Here is a 19,032-nt window from a genome sequence, read left to right as displayed (position 1 = left end):
TTCCTGAAAGAGGACAGAGGGGTTTTAAATTGCCAGCTCCTTGGCGCGACCATTTAAATAACCTCTGCATGAAATCTTAAATTCAAGTGAAACGAGGCTGATCCAAGTTTAGGTAAGCAGATCAGATACCCGTTCTAGTGAGGGAGATCTGTAGCTATACTCTTGGCCTAAGAGCGCAGCATGGTGGTTTCCCCTTCTGCATACCATGACATGGTTATTTTAGGACCGGCGAATGCAACAGCATGGAAATGCATGACAGAGTCCATCTGTAACCACAGAAATAGTCATCGGTTCTTTGCGCGTGCTGGCATGAGTACAAACCAGCAAAGAGCAATTACGTGTTTACACACTTACATGTAGAAATGTTTCTGGAGAAGAACTGTGACAGATGCGCATGGGACACACTGGTACAGCCGATGTGATGCTAAACACACCAGCGGTGCCTTGACTGCGACGCTATAGCTGTATTCAGCAATATCAGCATTACACAGCCTTCTTCTTTCTCAGGGCTTTATGATAAAGCAAGGGATGGACGAATTCATCAGATGGCTTTATTTAAACTATACAAGAAAGCCTATATCATAGTACTTAGTGTGGCCATATCTCAAATCAGTAATACTTAGTCTGGTGGGGCTGGATAGCTCCCTAAATCATCACACAGACTCATAGAGAATGATGAAATAATTATCGTTTCAACAACACATGGAGGTGTTTGTAATGAAAAACAGTATCATTGTAGCCCCACACCAGACACTAATCAGTTAAATATCATGAATAAATGACAGGGCACATAGACACCTATGTGAATCTGTTTAACTCAGTACACCTCACTGTCTCTGTTCTGAAAACAGAGTAGAAGGTTGTTTCTCCTCTTTTGCCTCCTCTCACTTTCTGACCTTTGGGAAGACGATGGGCATCTGCTTTCTAGTCCTCATTCTACGGCTTCTAATTTGTGGCAAAGGAAAGAAGCTCCCCCCACCCTTGCTCTTCCTTCCCTTCCCCTCCTACTCTCCCAACCCATATTCAAGCTGCTCTCAAGATTATGGGAGTAAAAGAATTGCATTTGCTGCCTCAACATGGATCTCAAGAGCCCTATGAAGACCTATTAGAGCAAGACCCAAGAGCCGTATAGCATAGAAAAAGCATAAAGAGAGAGCGACTAAAGCTATGCACTGCACTGTTAAAGATGTGCATTGTGAAGGCAGCATTCAGAGATGAAACAGAGTCAGAAAAAAGAGCAAGAGTGTAGGGCATTCATATCTGGTGAAGCTGACAATATTTACATAAAAATACAAATGCTTATGCTAATACTAGAGATGTGCAGACCACGTATATAATGTGTTATAGCAGTAACCTTTGCTCACATCTAGAACATTTTTATATTTTGGGTTAGTTTTGACTTTTGTCACCTCCTGGTTCATTTTTAGTGACAGGCTGCATGCTTTTAGGACCACAGACCTTTTTTCCACCCCCTGTGCCTAGCACCATACAGTCCTGGTAAAGCATCTAAGTGTTATAGCTTCATAATTTCTAGGGTCGGAAGGGACCTGAGCAGCTCATCAAGTCCAACCCCCTGCCATGGCAGGAAAGAGTACTGGGGTCAAATGACCCCAGCAAGGTGACTGTCAAGATCTAGTTAGATCTCAAGTAGCTTACTCACACGTATCATCCAGAGGCAGGTGGAGATTCCCTCTGGAGGCAGGCAGTTCATTGATCAGGAACTTCAAGAGAGAGAGTGAGTTTCAGATGGTCCAGCTCCTCTTTGTGAGTTTTCATCATGGCTACTGCCCCTCTTCCTGGGCAGTCCCTCATTTATATAGCCCTTATGACCTTGTTTCATAGATTTCATAGACATAAGGGCTGGAAGGGACCTTGGAAGATCATCGAGTCTAGCCCCTGATATAAGAATGAAAGCACCCCAAAAGTGAGAAAAAATGAGCTTATAAGAGGAGTTAAAACACTGCATAACTAAAAAATATGACAATTCTTGCTAAGTCACCAACAGCTGCTTTAGGCCTTTCGCCAAGTTTGGCTTAACCTGGACCTGTGACCTGCAAGTGCCTTGAACCTACAATATTTATCATGCTGCTCACTGCAGAGTTTGGATGTGCACAAACTCAGGCATGCACATACAAGCTCAACCTCCAAAACTTGAGACTGGTTAGGATTTCCCTCCTGGTTTTGTGCAAAAAACAGCAGAGTCCAGAAAAAAAATTCAATAAAAAACATTCTAGTTCAAGTATTAGCCACCCAATTAGATATACAAAATACTGGCAGGTTTTTATTTTAATAACATCCATGTTTTCAAATGGTTTGTGAGTACTGGGACAATTTTCCTTTGCATGCTGTTATGCTACCTTGCTTCGAAATGAGTTTGTGCTTGGATGGCTGTTACGCAAATGGATAGGGACTCTCTGATTTGCAAATAATTTCCTTGTTTCCTTATTGTTATTCTCTGCTTCAGCATAATCCTTATCACATTATCCCATGGGTTAACATGAGATACTCACTGGAGAAAAATCTGACATTACAGCTAAAACTGCAAGAAACCACTTTTGTTTTCCAGATACAGGAAGTGTGACCAATTTGAATATCTGCAACATCCACAACAAAAAGTTAAGCAGAACAGACTATCAGTAAAACAGGACTCAACCACTGGTATGCAAATAAGTTATACATATGCTAGAGATTAAGACAAGTTGATGCAACTTAAGTTGTGAGGTGCAATGTGATAGTTAAAACTCAAGAGGGCATGTGATAGAAGTCACGCGACCCATAATAGATACCACAAGCTAAAGATTGCAAAGAGGGCATGAATCATTTGAGTTTACCATTGGTCAACAAGTATATCTGGCAACAAACATTTCCTTAAGCATGTGCCTCTCTCAGTGTCTTTCAGGCGCAAATATACAAGATATTTCTGAAAAAGCTTTACTAAGACATCACTTATTTACTAACAGTAGCATCAGAAATCTGTAATTACATGAATATGAATTGGGAATGCCAATGACAATATTCATTTGGAACAAAATTTAAATAGCATCCCTATTTTCTTAACCACAGTCTCATTTGTTCTTATGCTATGTGGTACAGAAAGCTAAAGGAAGTCTTCTGATCTTTAAATTGTAACCCGCCCAAAATAGTTAACAAACAAAGACTAAGCTCTTTCCCACGTCTCGCATGGGCACTCAGTTGTCACAGCATCAGCTGGCTCACATATGTGAACTATCCCATATTATGCGTCCTATTTTTGCAGTCCTTATTCAGTTAGGGAACAAAGATGTTGCCTACTGGCGTGTACACTGTAGCATATCTGCACTTAAACTACCAACGGATATTTTCAGTGTCTGTCCTCAATATATATATCATAAAGCTGAATGCTCTGCCAGGATGGGCCACAGATTCCTCTACAGATAAATAAAATGGGAGGCTCTATCCAAGTTAAGTCATGATGAAGTCTAAGACTGTGCATTACAGACATATTTTATACATCTGTAGCTCTATATTTAAATGGAACGGACAAGGGAAATTCTCTTGTATCAGCTAATATTAGACGTGCACCAATAAAGGTTTTTTGGTCCATACTGATGGCCAATTATTAATCAGCCATAATGGTTGATACCAGTCCAATAGCTGATTTACAGGAATGCAGCCCAGCAGTTTGGAGAGCAGCATCTGGCTGGTAAGTCTGTGGTGGGGAAAAGGGGAGTGGGGGAGGGAAAGGGAGCAGTGGGGACAGATAAAGGCCCCCATGGTGAGGAGTAGGGGAAGGGGCAGGCGCTACCCAGCCAGGGCAGATGTCTACCGCTGAGTGGGGGTGCACACAACAGCATGGAGTCACCCCCACTCTGCCCCCAGGACGAGCTGCCCATGACTCCATTCCACTCCCAGTGGGGTCACATTCAATACCTTTGCTGGGCAGTGCCTGCCCCTGCTCCACTCCCTCCCTCACTGTACAGGCCTCAATCTGCCTCCCCCACACCCCTTCCCCCTACAGACTCACTGGCTGGACCCTGTTTTTCAAGCTGCAGAGCTGCATTCTTGGCTGGATGCATGCTGTGACTTCACACAGCATTTATCAGTGACGTTATTGGCTACCTTGGCCAAAAAAAGCCGATTGACGATTATGTTAATTTTGCTTTTATTGGTGCCAATCTTATATCAGTGCACCTCTAGCTGATATAATATAGAAATGAGAGGAAGACATGGAATCATGGATAAATAAAGCAAGACAACACAATATATATTTTAAGTAACAAATTTAAGCTATTCAAATATTGAAATACGCAGCTGTAGGTACTTCAGATGTATTTAAGTTTCATGCTAGTATCTCTGAAACGTCAGACTTAATCAAATCTGTAAGGCTAGGGACAGACATTACACACAAACCGGTTTAAATGTTCAGAAACCAGTTTAAACCTGTAACAGAACAGATGTTCAGTGCACATAAACCAGTTTGAAAATGGCTGAAACCGGTTTGAGATAAACCTGGTTGAATGTAGTATCAGACTTAACTCATTTGGATCCAGCTGGTTTATACAATGTCTGTCCCAGACCTTGAACTAATGAGAAAGGCCACTTTGCTTTGTTTGATAGGCTGATAAATGCTCTATTATCAACAGCAAGGGGGCAGGGGGGAGAGGGAACTCCTCCCTAATCAGAGCATCCTGCCAGGGTCTAAACCCCTGCTCAGCTCAGCACCTTGGAAGGAAAGGAAGGGCTGGTCTAGCACCCCCTGGCAGGCATGTGCCTGCATTTCTGGAATGAAAAGGGAACATCTATTCACATCCAAACCGGTGCATGCTCTGCAGGTTAGGCTCAGGCTTTTTGAATGTCTGTCCCTAGCTTAATAGTCTCTATAGATCTGTAACAGTAGGCATGGGTTGTTGAGGGGTCCACAGTGGGAAACCCTAACGCCCCTAACAGTCCTTCACTGACTCTGTCCAGCGTTCTATTTTACAAATGCCTACAGAGAAGAAAGAATGGGGCAGGCCAGCTCTGTAGTATGGAGATGCTGTTCTGGCAGTTTATAATCTTAAATTTGGATTGTCCCCTGGAATCTATGAACTCTGTAGGGTCAGTCAACCCAACTACTTCACTCCAGAACTCCCAAACTTCATAGGACTGTCTCACTAATTCCACATAAGTTACACTGAAGATGTTTACGAACTCCCTAAATCCTATCCATTTTTAATAGGCTGCACATTTCTGAAGTTGCAATATGTTTATGAAATAATTCCAGCATGAAATCCCTAAGCTTCTAAAGAGCACTCAAAATCACAAATAAACAGAGTCAAGGAGAAATATGTATAATAAATGTGAATGTTCTCAAGCAGGTTTCCCAAATATTTTCCCTTCATGTTCCTCCCTACAACTCTCTTTACTGCTCTAAGTCTTACAGACATTTTATAAATGGGATGAGTTTTAAAAAGCTGACATGCAAATATGGAAATAAGAGGCCACTGAACCCAGGCCAAGCAAGCAGAGCTTCATGACACTCTGATACACACTGGAGGGAGAGTAAGAAAAATAAACTTCAGCTTTCATGTTGTTCACCCATTGGCTCATTTCCATTCTAGTTTGATTTCCATGTTATTCAGTTCTATCTTTCCTCCCATTCAGTCACTATACAGTTTTAGCACTTGCTTCTTTCTGAACACAGTACAGAGAGTGCATCTATTCTTAACCTTTACCTTTCTGTTCAAAGCAGAAATGGAAATTTCACCATATTAAAATTTTAAATTTGTTTTTAAACCTCCTGTCCTGCCAGGGATGCCAAGAAGTCCGAGAAACACGCTAGGTCATACAAACATACAGCTCCAACAAGATCTTAGAATGTTTTTTTTTTTTGGTTCCTTTTGAGGAAGGCTCATTTTCCCAATGCTTTATCCAGAACACCTTTTCTGAGCAATTTCAAACTTAAAAAGTAATTATTTGGAAGAAAGCCATTCCCATAAACTTGCAGGTAGAAAAATGATGGACATGTGTATAATTATGGCTTTATGAAGGAAGGCAGTTACATCCGAACCATGAAGACACTGTCAGTCACATTGAAATGACAACCTCACACCCTTGATTGTTTCCCCTCCACATACAACCCCCAAATAAGACTTGTTCAGACTGGTACTACTTGGTCTAACCAAAAACACTTGGGAAAAATTAAATAAAGGAAAATAACCCTCAATCCTATATTGGGATCTAGTGGTATGACCTCCATCACCAGCATGGAGTCTCTTTAATACAGACCGGTAAATGGTGATTCAAGGTAAGTGACTTATGCCAGACATCAGGAAACTTTTTTAACAGTGATGTTTATAAAACTGGCATAATCTCCCAGGGGAAGTAGAGGAAACTCCATCACTTAAGAGACTGAAATGTGTATTGGAAAAAGCACTTGGTATTACTGTGATTAAATTTTCTGAGAAGTCTTTACGATCCTAGCTCTCTTACTTAGGGTATCATTAGCAAACCCTATGGATCTCTCTCTCTCTCTCTCTCTCACACACACACACACACACACACACACACACAGAATATTTATGAACTTTTGATGTGCTGGAACAGATAGACAGTGCATGAGAGTTCACTCAGTACAACTAAGATTTGTCACTTGTTGTTTTAGTCCTACATGCAGCTGCTGCAACAAAAGTGCTCAACAGAGAACAGTCACCATGGAGCTATTTTCCTAGATACTGTTGTATAGTAATTATTGATGTCTGTTGACTTCAAGCTAGTAAATTGTATTAAATTGTAAAAATTTTTAAGCAGACAGAAGATAGCTAGTCAACACAGGCAAAAGGAATATGCAGACAGTCCTTACTGCATGCAAATACACAAACTATAAAAATTCAAAGCTTTTTTCCTCTCTTTGCAATGTACATTAGAAAAGGAAATAATTTGTAAGATTAAATAGAAATGTTTATATGCCTTCCAGAGATGCGTGCCTAAAATGTTTTACATGAAACAGTGTGGCTTGCAGACAACTGTTACTAATTTCAGCTCTTGTTCTATACTTCTATGCCATGTATGCCAAAAAATTTCAATTTTAAGAACAAACATAATGCTAATCATAATAATACTTTGTTTTTCCATAGTGCCTTACATCAGTGAATCTCAAGTAATTTATGCACATGAAGGAACTTAGAATTTTGCTACCCCTGGGAGATATTACCCACATTTTATATAAATGGGAAAAATAAGCTAGTAAGAGATTGACTGACTTGCCCATAGTGCATCCCACAGTATACTGGCAGCAGAAATAGGAATAAAATTCCAGATTCCTGTACCCCAACTCTCTACTCTAGTCACTAGGCTTTGATTCTTATCTTTGGCTTTTGCTTCCAACTTTAAATTATATCAGTGGTTTATGTATATGAAAAGGACACATCTTTCTTTCCTGTGTGAAAAATGCCTGTTAGATTGAAGGATTAAGTTTAATGCACATCAAGCAGCTATTATTTTAAATGGCTATAGCTGAGGTCTTAATTTCATATTAATGTACTTACATAAGGAGCCTCATTTTCAAAAGAGATGAACAAATAGTGGCACCCCTCGAAAACAGGCCCTTTCTTTGGGCGCCAACATATAGATGTAGAACCCTACTTTAAGGCAGGCAAATTTGCAATGAATTAAAAGGCATTCAAATAAACCCCACTTTTCCCAACAAAACCTGCAGTTCACATCCATAGTGTAATAGTGACTAAGGACTTTCTACTTTTTTCAAGTTGAGTTTATGGGGCTCTCTCTACAGCGAAATGCAAGGTGCTCCACCTCAGAAGAAAGAATCCACATCACACTTATAGGCTCAGCAGTGCTACACTTGCTAGCACCATGACCAAAAGAGACTTGGGGGTCATGACTGATCACAGGATGAACATGAACCACCAATATGATGCCGCAGTCGGCAAAGCAAATAAAATTCTGGCTTTCATCTACTGATGCATCTCAAGCAAGACCCAAGAAATCATCCTCCCACTTTACTTGGCCTTGGTGAGGCCATATCTGGAGTACTGCATCCAATTCTGGGCTCCACACTTTAGGAAGGACATGGAGAAGCTTGAGAGAGTCCAGAGGAGAGCCACACACATAATTAGAAGTCAAGGGAGCAGGCCTTATGAGGGGAGGCTGAGAGGCATGGGACTCTTCATCCTGGAGAAGAGAAGGCTCAGGGAGTACTTGAGGCAGCCTATATGTACATAAGGAGTGTGCATCAGGAACTGGGAGAAGACATCTGTTCACCAGGGCACCCCAAGGGAGGACAAGGTCTAACAATCACAAACTGCTGGAAGACCATTTTAGACTGGACATAAGGAAAAAAAGTCCTTATTGTCTGAGCCTCCAGAGTCTGGAATAGACTCCCCCTGGAAGTGGTGCAGACACTTAATTTTAATATGTCCTACAAACGCCTGGATGCTCACCTTGCTGCGGTCATTTTGCCCAGCTGACTTCCTGCCCTTTGGGCAGGGGGATGGACCTGACAATCTCACGCGGTCCCTTCCAGCCCTAACATCTATGATATTTATGAAATCTCCATGATAGCTACCCACTACCGAATTTGAGAACTTGTTGACAACATGAATAGAAAACACAGCATGTGTAAAAGCACCACACACTTTTGAAAGGTCATTTGTTAGAACTGACTGTAGAGTGCCACACACTGATGAATGTAATGGAGTGGTGTTCAACCTCAAGCCCACTGAAGTGTGTCATCCACTGCATGGGGCTCCCCAAAAGTCCAGAAATTTGGCACCGGGAAATTTCCAGCCCCATGGGAGTCCCACCGGCTGGATAACAGGGCCCTGTGTATTAGATTGCACCAGTGTATGGGGTCGGTTGTGCTGGTGTGTGACTGGATCCAGTGTGCCAGGTCAGGGCAGGGTACAGAGCCAGGTTGGTTCGCTGGATGGCATGTGCAGACCAACCGTGCATGAGATCTGACCCATAGACTGACCTCCACCAATGTAGGGCTAGGAGCTTGGGCGCCACTGGTCTAATGAATATAATCCAGCCTTCACTTGCTGAACCTGAGTTTAATGTTTTTGGTGGAGAGGGGACTGTGGTCACTCTCAGTCTATGGTGAGACTCCATTAGGGTCCATTATTTCTGTAAAAGGGATAGAAAACATTTTGACCAAAAACATTTCTAAATGTTGTGTCTGCTGAGCATTAGCTACTATGATTGAGGATGTAAGCTGGCTGCTGTAGGAACCAGGAAAGAATTGCAGCTTCTCCTGTCTCCACCACTAAATTGTTTGAAGGGATCCATGAAGTTTGGAAAGGATGAAGTTTACAGTCGGAGACTGAAAATCCTGATCAGGCTGGAGATCAGGCTCATTTAGCTAATTTATCAGTATCCTAATATTTAGTGTTTGAACCGCGTACGCCATAAACCAATGACTATGCAATAATCTTCATAATACCTTTCTGATTATTGCTTCCATTTCACTGAGGCACAGTAAACTAAGGCACAAAGAAGTGTAATGATTTCTCCACTGAGAATTTAGAAGCTCCTGACCTGCATTCTCATTCCCATTTACCAGGCTGAATCACTGGACTGGCAAATCCTATACCATATATATTCATAACATTATAAATAACTATATATGTATAAATACATGCACACACACGATAGATATATATACCTAACCTATATATTCTTAATACCGGTTTATGAGAAAAGAATGGATTCTTCCCACATTCCCACATGTGGATGAACTGAGCTCCAGGGTCGGGTGGAGGAAGTCAAGAAAACAAGTAGAAGATGGCACCACCTAACATAGCTTGACTGCTGATGGGCAGCGGCCTGCTGGCGGTTTTAAGCTCCCTTAATGATGATGTGCAAGGCTGAACATCTTCCTCTCATTTCTAAGTAGCTGCTCATTTTAGTGCAGTTGGGAGGGAACAACTATTCCTGGGTAGTGGGGAGACATGCCCCAAATAACAAAATGTGCCTTCAAGTCTACCCAAAATACTGCTACCTTGTCATCCATATCCTTTCCCCACGTGTTGAATCTTGAATCGTTAACCTGCATTTTAGGGTCTTTGGGTCTCTCTCAGATCTTTTCCTACAGTGGTGAACACTGATCTAGGCGCTCTCAGTTCTCATAAAAGAGCATTTTTAATCTTCGCTTTCCTGTACTAATGAATGAAGCTTCTGAGAGTACTAATGAATTTTGCCTCTGCTGGCACTGGATACTTCATATAATGGAAAAAAGTCTCTGCTTCCTTCAGGGCACCTGCTTTCAATTACAGGAGACATACGGCACCTTCAGATTTTCAGTTTTCAACATCTGTGGTTTCCAGGTATGGATTTGTTGCATTCAGATTACTGCTACGCCTGCAGAATGCTGCCTACCTTGCAGGGGGATGCTTGAGAAACACTAGAGATGGACAGTAAGTAATAGCATTTGCTATCACTTTTTAAAAGATTGATAAACTACTCTGAATGAAATCCTTTACCTTGCCCAGAAAACTTACCCTGCTTGTACTGGAAGGGTTCAATCAACAGCAGCTTGATTAAAAATTTAGCTTCTGCTCAGTAGAGAGTATACAAACTGATGCTTTTATGCAGGCCAACATAACCCATTCATCTTCCCCCCTCATTTTCTCACGGATACCCTCTGCCTCATTTCTTTCAGAGGAGGCCTAATTGAGCATCAGACTCAATCAACAGCAGCTGCCCATGCAAGTGGCAGGTGTCAAGGTGAGCTAGGTCATGTAACTGGCCAAGTAAAGACAATGGCTACAAGTGCTTGGTTTGTATCTTTTTCCTTTCTGCATTTTTGACATAATTTGATTTATCAGCCCCATTGCAGGACTGTATAATGAAGGATCTGTTTCTTTTTCTCTTTACAACACAATTATTCCAGGTTGTGCTTTGTATGGTCCAAGATGGGCCTGGATGGATGACTGGTCCATACAAGTCACTTGAATAAGCCCAATCAGATTTCACCAATCACCACGATTCTCAGCTAATTCATTTAGTTTCTCCTAGGTCTGGCAGGAGACAGCGATGTTACATAAACCAAGCGGAGCTCGGTGCAATCTGCTTTCCATTCTTGGGTTATGAGCACTACTGAACAGCATTATCACATCATGTCTAGAGTGATCTAATTTGTAAGCTAACATCTAGCTTGCAAATCTACATTTTAATATACAGATAGCTCTTGCTGAGTCTAGCAGTGGCACCCAGGGACTAATGACACCTAGGCACAGGGCTTAAAGATAGTGAAAAAAGTAGCGCCAACACAGTAAAAGATAAATACTACTGTTAAGCAACAAAGTGCTACTATTAAACAAAGGAGGAAAATTCATCAATAGGAAACCCTAACTTGTAGGCACAGGAACTGATTTATCTGGATACAGTTTCTAGAGGTCAACATGAAAAAATAACCCCTAAGAGTATTACTTCAGTCCATCTCCGTGCCTGGGCAAATACTACACAGAAAGAGCAGAGCAGACACAGTTAAGACTGACCCTTTTAAAAACAACATTGGACTTCACAGTCCGACACCTTCTCTGCACTGTCCTTTCTGGCAGGCCGTTACAGTCAGTGAAATCACAAACCCGTTTGCATTTAGGAGCTTCTTCACAACCTGAGAAAAAAGAAAAGCAGCAATGGCTGGGGCTTACAGAAAGCACTGGCCTGTTGGTGCACCATACACCAGCTCAAACTTATTCCAGCTTTCATGCATCTCAATGACTTAGCAAATAATTTATGTTTTGTTTGAATGCTATTCAGGAGAGGATGAAAACCAGTGACAGCATGTGGTGTTTGGCTAGTGGAGTTACTGCTCTATGAAGCTTTCTGCCAGGTTACCTTTACTCGATACTTCGTAGACAATGGAGAAGAACAATGTTTTTTATACGCTTACGCTATATTTTATCATTAAGAGCTTGACTTCTGCATTTCCTCCAAGGAGCAGCACTGCCTATGCACTCTCTAGTGGATAAAGCGATGCGCCTGTTGGAGCACAGCGTCCCCTGGAACGCAGTCAGGAGGTGTTTTTAATCCTTGGAAAATATTCTGCTTTCCCTCTGACCCCAAAGCATTAGGTCGACCCCGAATATTGGACGATTTGACAATGTGCTGTTAACTTTTGTGAACGTAACTCTGAAAAAAGCGACAACAACCTTCCCATTTACCCCACAGATCTGAATTCGACCCTCTTCTAAAGTCAGTGGACTTCTACCAGGACTCCTCTTACCTGGAACGTCCCTAAAAATTCATTACATCTTTTGTAAGGCCAATTAAGAGGGTAAAATCATGCCTAATTTTTCCAATTTACTGCCCCCATTTGAGGAAATAACTTGGAGGAAGACAAAACAACCATTTGTTCCCTCAGTTTAAAATTGAAAGTGGAAGAATACATAGAAATGTACTTTCCTCTTCTTTTTTGTGTACTACGCTTGCATTCATAATGACAGAGTGAAACCCACATCAACAACTAGCAGTCCTAACAGATATTGAGTACTCTCTTATTAATCATTTTCTGTTATACAGCTGTCTGTTAAAATAATGGATGGTATCAACAGTACTCATCATTAATTTCACATTGAGGTGTGTTCAAGCAACAGAAATCAGAGCTGGACTATGAAGACCCTTGTGTTCAGGACCAGAGTCTTTCAATTCAGCATATTAGAGAGACCTGGGATCACTGTCAAATCTCAATTAAGACTCACGTTTTCATTCTAAGCATCTCACAGCTCGTGGGTGTTGGGTCAGGGCTGTGTCCAATTCAACTGCATTTACACTTGGATGTAAATTTAGTTAGTTACAGCTTAGTTACCAACTCCTTGCAATGAAACCCTAAACTCTATATTTGACAAGAATATCCGAATAACATTTTTTACAGTGATTTTTTTGACAAGTGTGCATTTGCAGATTTTCAAGACATACTAATGACTCCAAAGGAAACTCCAAGAAGGCTGGAAGTAAATATTGTGCAGATGTTTTTACAACAGGCCCTGTCAACCACCATTAGGGGCTTTTCTACAAGAGGTCGGCATTCTGGTTTCTACCAACCCAAAAGGTCTAGGGAATAAACCGTATTTGATTAAAATATAATACAGCATGATACAGCCTGGAAGACAAATCAGTTTGTAAAAAGACCTGTTCAAATATGTATTCCCTTCCATATCAGCCTCACAAAATGCTACTTGCTGACTTGTTGGAGGTGAGTTAAACATCATTAGATTTTTTTCATCATCAATTATAATACAGAGCAAGTGAACAGATATTTTCCACCTGAGCCAGGAAATTTACAAGGCAATTTTACAAGACTCATTTTTTTCATATTAATTATTTAGGCTTAAGTCCTGAAAAGAGATATTGTAGCTGGAATACTAGCTCCCGCTAAGGAACCATATATTTGAAGATCCTCAGGGCTGTAACCTTATCTTAGCAGGATAAGCTTAAGAGTAGAAAAGGGCTAAGAGTATGGGGGGGAAAAAATGTAGCTTTTGCACTTTGACCTGGGGGCCGGTGGATGCTCTGTAGCCTGATGTTTCCCAGTAATTTGCTAATTATTAGCATTCAAGTTGCCAACAAAACATAATTTATCATCCTGAAAAGAAAGCTGCATTCAAAATATTCAGCAGGCCCCACAACGGCATTACAGCGAGAGGATCTGTGATTAGGTCAGAAGCCTCTTAGATGGGACAGACAGGTTCAGGTCCCTGGCCAGCAGAAGATTTCTTGTGTAACCTTGAGCAAGACTCACCTGTACTGCAGCTGTAGATGCACACAAGCTCACTTTAGACTAGCAAAGTGCGAGGAGCAGTTGCCCTAACGCTGGTTCAGCACAGCACAGGCTGCAAGAGTCCCCATGCTGCTGCAGCTAGCAATACTCAGGCTCGCTGTTTTAAAGCGAGCTCAGGCAAGTTGAAACCAGCTTCAATTTCCTCTTTGGATCGCTCTCTAGATGCACTCCTAATCTCTTCGCGTTACAGCTTCCCATCTGGGAAAGGGGCATAATGACACTTTTGCAGAGGTGTTATGAGGATAAATAGATTTTGCAAGCAGCCCAGGAGCTAATGGAGAACCATTGTTTTACCTTGGACACAAAAAGCAACGTGCTGACTAGACATCATACATTTCCTGGCTCAATCTGTTCCCTAATTTTAAGCTGCCAGGTGCCACCCCCACCCCCGCAACATCCCTTAACTGTTGGTCTTTTAAGATTGAAGAAGAAACACAGGAGGGGAATGGATTTAGTGAGTTAGAGTCTATCCCCCTGCCATTGTAGGAAAACACGTGTTTCAAATCTTATTCATCAAGCAATTGCCTACCCTGGAGATCTTCCAGAGGAGACTGGACAGTCACCCTGCTGGAGTCACCTGACCCTCAGTTATCTTTCCTGCCCGGTGCAGGGGACTGGATCCAATGATCTTCCAAGGTCCCTTCCAGCCTTACAATCTATGAATCTATGAAGCTCCATCTTAAAATTAGTTAGTGTTTTTTTGCCCCTCTTCGCAGACTGGGAGCCTAGATCATAAACTCATGACCTGATGGCTACCCACCTAAACATCTTTGTGGTCTGTCTCTATACTTTTGTTCTTCTGGCAGTACTGTCTTATAGCTTCAATAGCTCTTCTCCCTCCTGCGGTGTTTCCCCCTAAGGTTTTTATAGACAGCCATCATACAATCTCTCAGCTTTCATTTTGCTAGGCAAAGAAGTTCTTTTTAGTCTCATTCGTAACACGAGGCATGCTAGTGAGGAACATGAAAAACTTTTTAACACACAATGCTTTCACTACCTGTCTGCAATCTTGTCAGTTAAAGCAACCCCCCCACCAGAATTAAAAGTTAGTTTTAGATATTACACCTGCCCCCCCCACCCCGTCCTCCTCGCCCTCCACGGAGCTCTTCTGTCGATTATGGCCACTTCACAACAGCGCTTTTCATTCAGGACCCAAATAATACGAGAAACAGACTAAATAAAAAGTGTTGTCAAATGCACAAAGCAAAACAGACTGAACAAACAAATCCAGAGCCTTTTTTTCCCTCTTCAGCTCTTTCAGATGGCTAGTTCAGTGTTACTGCTACACTAAGGTAAAAAAGGACACTTTCGCTTTGCTTTTGGAGCTGTTCCTGTCTCATTAATTTACTCCAATGTACCAAAGCAAAGCAGAAAATAATCTGACCAATACTTTCCATTGTACAATTAAGTAGGCTAATTACCGAGACAAACTTAACTCCTTTGCTTTGCGGTGGGGGTTTTTTCTCTCTCTGGTGAATCACCACTGTAAAAGCAAGCACTGAGAAATCAAAAGGGGATGGGGGGGACAGGGAGGGAAGGAAAAAGCAACATAAAGATCATAAAAATATACCTGCGTCTTTTCAATAAACTTAAAAAAAAAGAATCAGGTACACCTGTTCATGGAAAAGATTTTTAAAGGGCAGTCCAATGCTTTAAGGATATAGCGCATTTTAGAAGAATCACCCCAAAGGCCCCTTACAAAATGTCTGTTCTTTTCTTCCTGTTACATACGTTGCTCAGTTGCTAAGTGTGGCTGAATTTCAGAGGAACGGTACCTGGGCCTTGGTTTGACAAGCTACAGTTTTCCACGACACCCTCTAAAAGCACACTTGGCCTCTCCTGCAATCAGGTCCCCATAGCACGCAGTTCAAATGCCTTTCCAGGCAATACAGCAGATAGGATAAGAAAATTATTAAAGTACCTTACAATCCCCTCAGGCCCGGGGGTGAGAGATCCTCTCTTCTCAGCACCCTTCTACTTTATGAGCCTACTTGTACACATTTCTATCAGACCTGAAACCTTTTTGAGCTTCCTTTGTGGTTTAGTCATATAAAAATGACACTTAAGCGTTAGGCTAAAACCACACGCTCATTGGTTAGCATTTCCCTCCCCCCGTGAGCAAAGTGCTTTGAGATGTTCGTTGTTGTAAAGCTATTCAACAAGACCCTGAGAAAAAGACTTCCTCCACTTTGTTAAACAAATGTAATGAACTTTATGAAAAAAAGACTAATGTACAGCACAGTAGCAACTGGGCTTGATATGCACCACTAGATTCAGCTACAAAACCACCATTTTGCCACTCTCAAAAGGAAGTGGTTAATAATGTGCAATACTTTTCACAGGGGCCTGGCTACTGAAGCCTTGAAACAGGAGCAAACCTGAAACATAACTCATTTAATCATTCATTTCATTTGATACCAAAGTGCTTCATGCTAATAAAGTTAAGCATTAAAGGATTGCAATGTGACAAATTCTGATGACCATTTCATAAAAGAAACATGACTGAAACAGACGGATCTGCAAAGCTTTCTCGGTAATGGGAAGCCGAGTCTAATTTTAGATGATTCCCCAATCACTGGAGAGTTTGCAGTGTGCACGGCCAAACCAACTCAATCAACTGACTTTTATCTCTATGACTGCAGGTCACATTATCTCATGAATGAACTGTTATGTAGGTCAGTCGAGAGTTGTCTTCTAATTGAATGCACGTTTTAGCCTTGGCATTCAAGCCCTAGTTATCACGATTCCAGACAATCAGTGGAGGAAATAAAGGAAGAAAATATCAAACAAGGGGCTGTGATAATTAAGCTTTGTTTTAGAGAAGAAGTGCCAAAGTAGATGTGCATAGCAGCCTGTATAGGCTCATTTTCTTTTCAACAGGATGTAGTGTGGTGTGGGACTGAGTGTTTTGTAGAAGAACGCTCTGTTTAGTCACAGATCAAATACAGCATGGCCAGAGGCTGTGTGAACTACCGTATGTGGCCTACAAACATACCCCAACTTGCCTTGGAGGCAGCTCTTGAAGTGCGTGCCAAATGCATTTGCGTGTTTATCTGGAACAACTGAGACCACCAAATTATTTTTTAGAAGCCTCCGCACAGCAACGTCTTCAGTTGCGCTCAACCCAGGCTGGATTTGAAATCTCATTATCCATCTCCTCCATCATGCTAGTATTTCTATATTTCAAGTCTTTGGAGAGACCTCCACGCATAGCTCTGGAACTATTTATCCACCATATTATCTCATGTTATAATCAAAAGACCTATGTAAAATAGGCTACAAGTACAATAAGGGCAATGTTTGGGCTTCACTGTAAAATGATGAACATCTGAACCAAAGATTTCCAATAAAACCAAGGTAAAAAGTCATAAATTTATATACGCACACATTTTACTTTCGACTTCTGATCTGTGCAATCCTAGTGAAACTCGTTTATATGAAAAAGGGGAAACTGCAACTGACTGCATCTGTGGTCGCTCCCATCTGAGGAAACACGTGGTTCTTAATCAGATAAAAGCCAAGCTCTCCAAATGCAACATTTGTGCTTTCTAACCCACATCTATCCCAATTATGCACGGAACATTTCTAGATTTTCAGTATTCAGCAACAACATAATTTTTTTTCTTTCATTTTTAAGTATTTGCAGTATATAAAGAGTTAAAATGACTGAAATGAAAGCATACTGCCCAAGGCCAAATTTTCCTATAGTGTATATACTTCACTGCATTTTCTATCTCCTGTGTCCTGACAGCTGCTATTGGAAAGTGTGCTGCTACATGCCTATTGCAGTTGCTGCCGTCCTTTTATTCAACTTGCTTTTCAAGGCTTTAGAATCATTGCTGCACAGGAAGAAGAAAAAAACGGTAATCATATGGGAGATGATTTTGTCATCACAGACTCCACCTTCTTCGAATACCATCTAAATAAGCTACTTAAGCCCCTCCCCCCAGATCTGTCACTCTTATGCACCGAGCGTCACTTTTACTCCTCATAATTGATATACTGCAGTTGCACCATGCAGTTCTTATTAGGGTCTGCATGCAGTTGCAAACATCTGTTAATTAAGGCTCAATCTCTGTGTGAGGTAGACAATGTACTCATTTTACACCTGGGTTTACTGAGTTATATAGGGAGAACTACCTTGCAAAAAATGTGACAGGGACCCAGACAGAACCTAGTAGACCTGTTTTGGACTTTAAATTTCTCAGAAATAACACCAAAAATATAGTGCATCAGATTTTGTACACACACACACACACACACACACACACACACAGAGTTATTGCTGAATAAATTACATATAACGGCCAATTTGGAAGGAAAAGAACATTAATGTATTTTTAATGGCTGAGCTAAGGGTAGGTCGGTATACAGTGTTTTAATTCTAGTACATTAGTGTTGCATTTATACATTAGCAACTAATGTGATAATGTCAAACTCTCCAGTGGTTGTGGAATCATAATAAGTGTTGTATTAGCATTTAAAAAAAAAAAACCCATAAGACAAATGATTAAACTCCCCCAAACCATTCAGAGAATTTTTACATTGTTTCATCTATTTTGCATGAGACATCAAAGCTGAAATGGAAAGCCTACAGACAGGGAAAAAAAACATATCTTTGTTCACAATCAGCATTTAAAGCAAATGAAATCTTTCCAATCCTGCCCAACCTGTAAATGTCAGTCGTTTCTGGAATGCAGCAAATAACGGTTGTAGCCAAAATAAATAAACAAATCGGAGAACGGACTTTGGGCAACAGCCTCTCCAGCAGAGATTTTATGTTTTTTGGTTGCTGAAAAATGACGAGTAACAATCTGACAATCAGTGGTGTTTTTACCAGGCCTATGATGCTCAAACCCAGTTTCTAGTAGCTCAGGAATAGCTCTTAAAAAAAAAGGTTGCTCGCATATGTGGGCATTGTGTGCACTCACTGAAAGCAAGCCATTCTCCTTGGATTTAAGGCTCATTCAAGCAAAATACCTCCTATCAGGCCACACCCAGGGTTTCCATTATAAGGATTCTATGGCACACTGGTTGTTTATCATGCTATTAAACTTGTTTTTCCTTTTCCTCACTCTCTCACTATAGATTAACGCTTAGTGAAATGAAATTTTCCTGCAGGTAATTACCTGGCTGCATTTCAAGGCATTCATAAAAATTACAGCTCCCTTTGGCAAGAGATGACACTAGGGGGTAACATAATAGGGCAGTGGATTTGGAGTTCAGTTCCTTCCAATTATGGACCCGTTGAGGGGCTCCCTGGCACAGCCTTT

The 19,032-nt window shown here is 41.3% G+C and overlaps 1 protein-coding gene across 17 annotated transcripts in view; it reads right to left on the bottom strand.

The window, feature by feature from the left end:
- The window catches only part of CELF2 (CUGBP Elav-like family member 2), a 618,606-nt gene that overhangs the window by 240,646 nt on the left and 358,928 nt on the right, over nucleotides 1-19,032 (bottom strand). The window contains exon 1 of one of the 17 annotated variants that reach the window (XM_090041761.1): nucleotides 15,681-15,713. The exons of the other annotated variants lie outside the window; for them this stretch is intronic. The gene's annotated coding sequence lies outside the window, so the exon portion shown is untranslated. Of the gene's footprint in view, nucleotides 1-15,680; nucleotides 15,714-19,032 lie in introns of those variants that run through there. 17 annotated transcript variants of the gene reach the window in all.

The sequence above is a fragment of the Crocodylus siamensis genome, chromosome 4 (genome assembly GCF_052110815.1).
Source record: "Crocodylus siamensis isolate JL-2025a chromosome 4, ASM5211081v1, whole genome shotgun sequence".
Taxonomy (NCBI): domain Eukaryota; kingdom Metazoa; phylum Chordata; order Crocodylia; family Crocodylidae; genus Crocodylus; species Crocodylus siamensis.
Note: the sequence above shows the minus strand (reverse complement) of the source record. Positions and strands in the feature narration are given on the sequence as shown.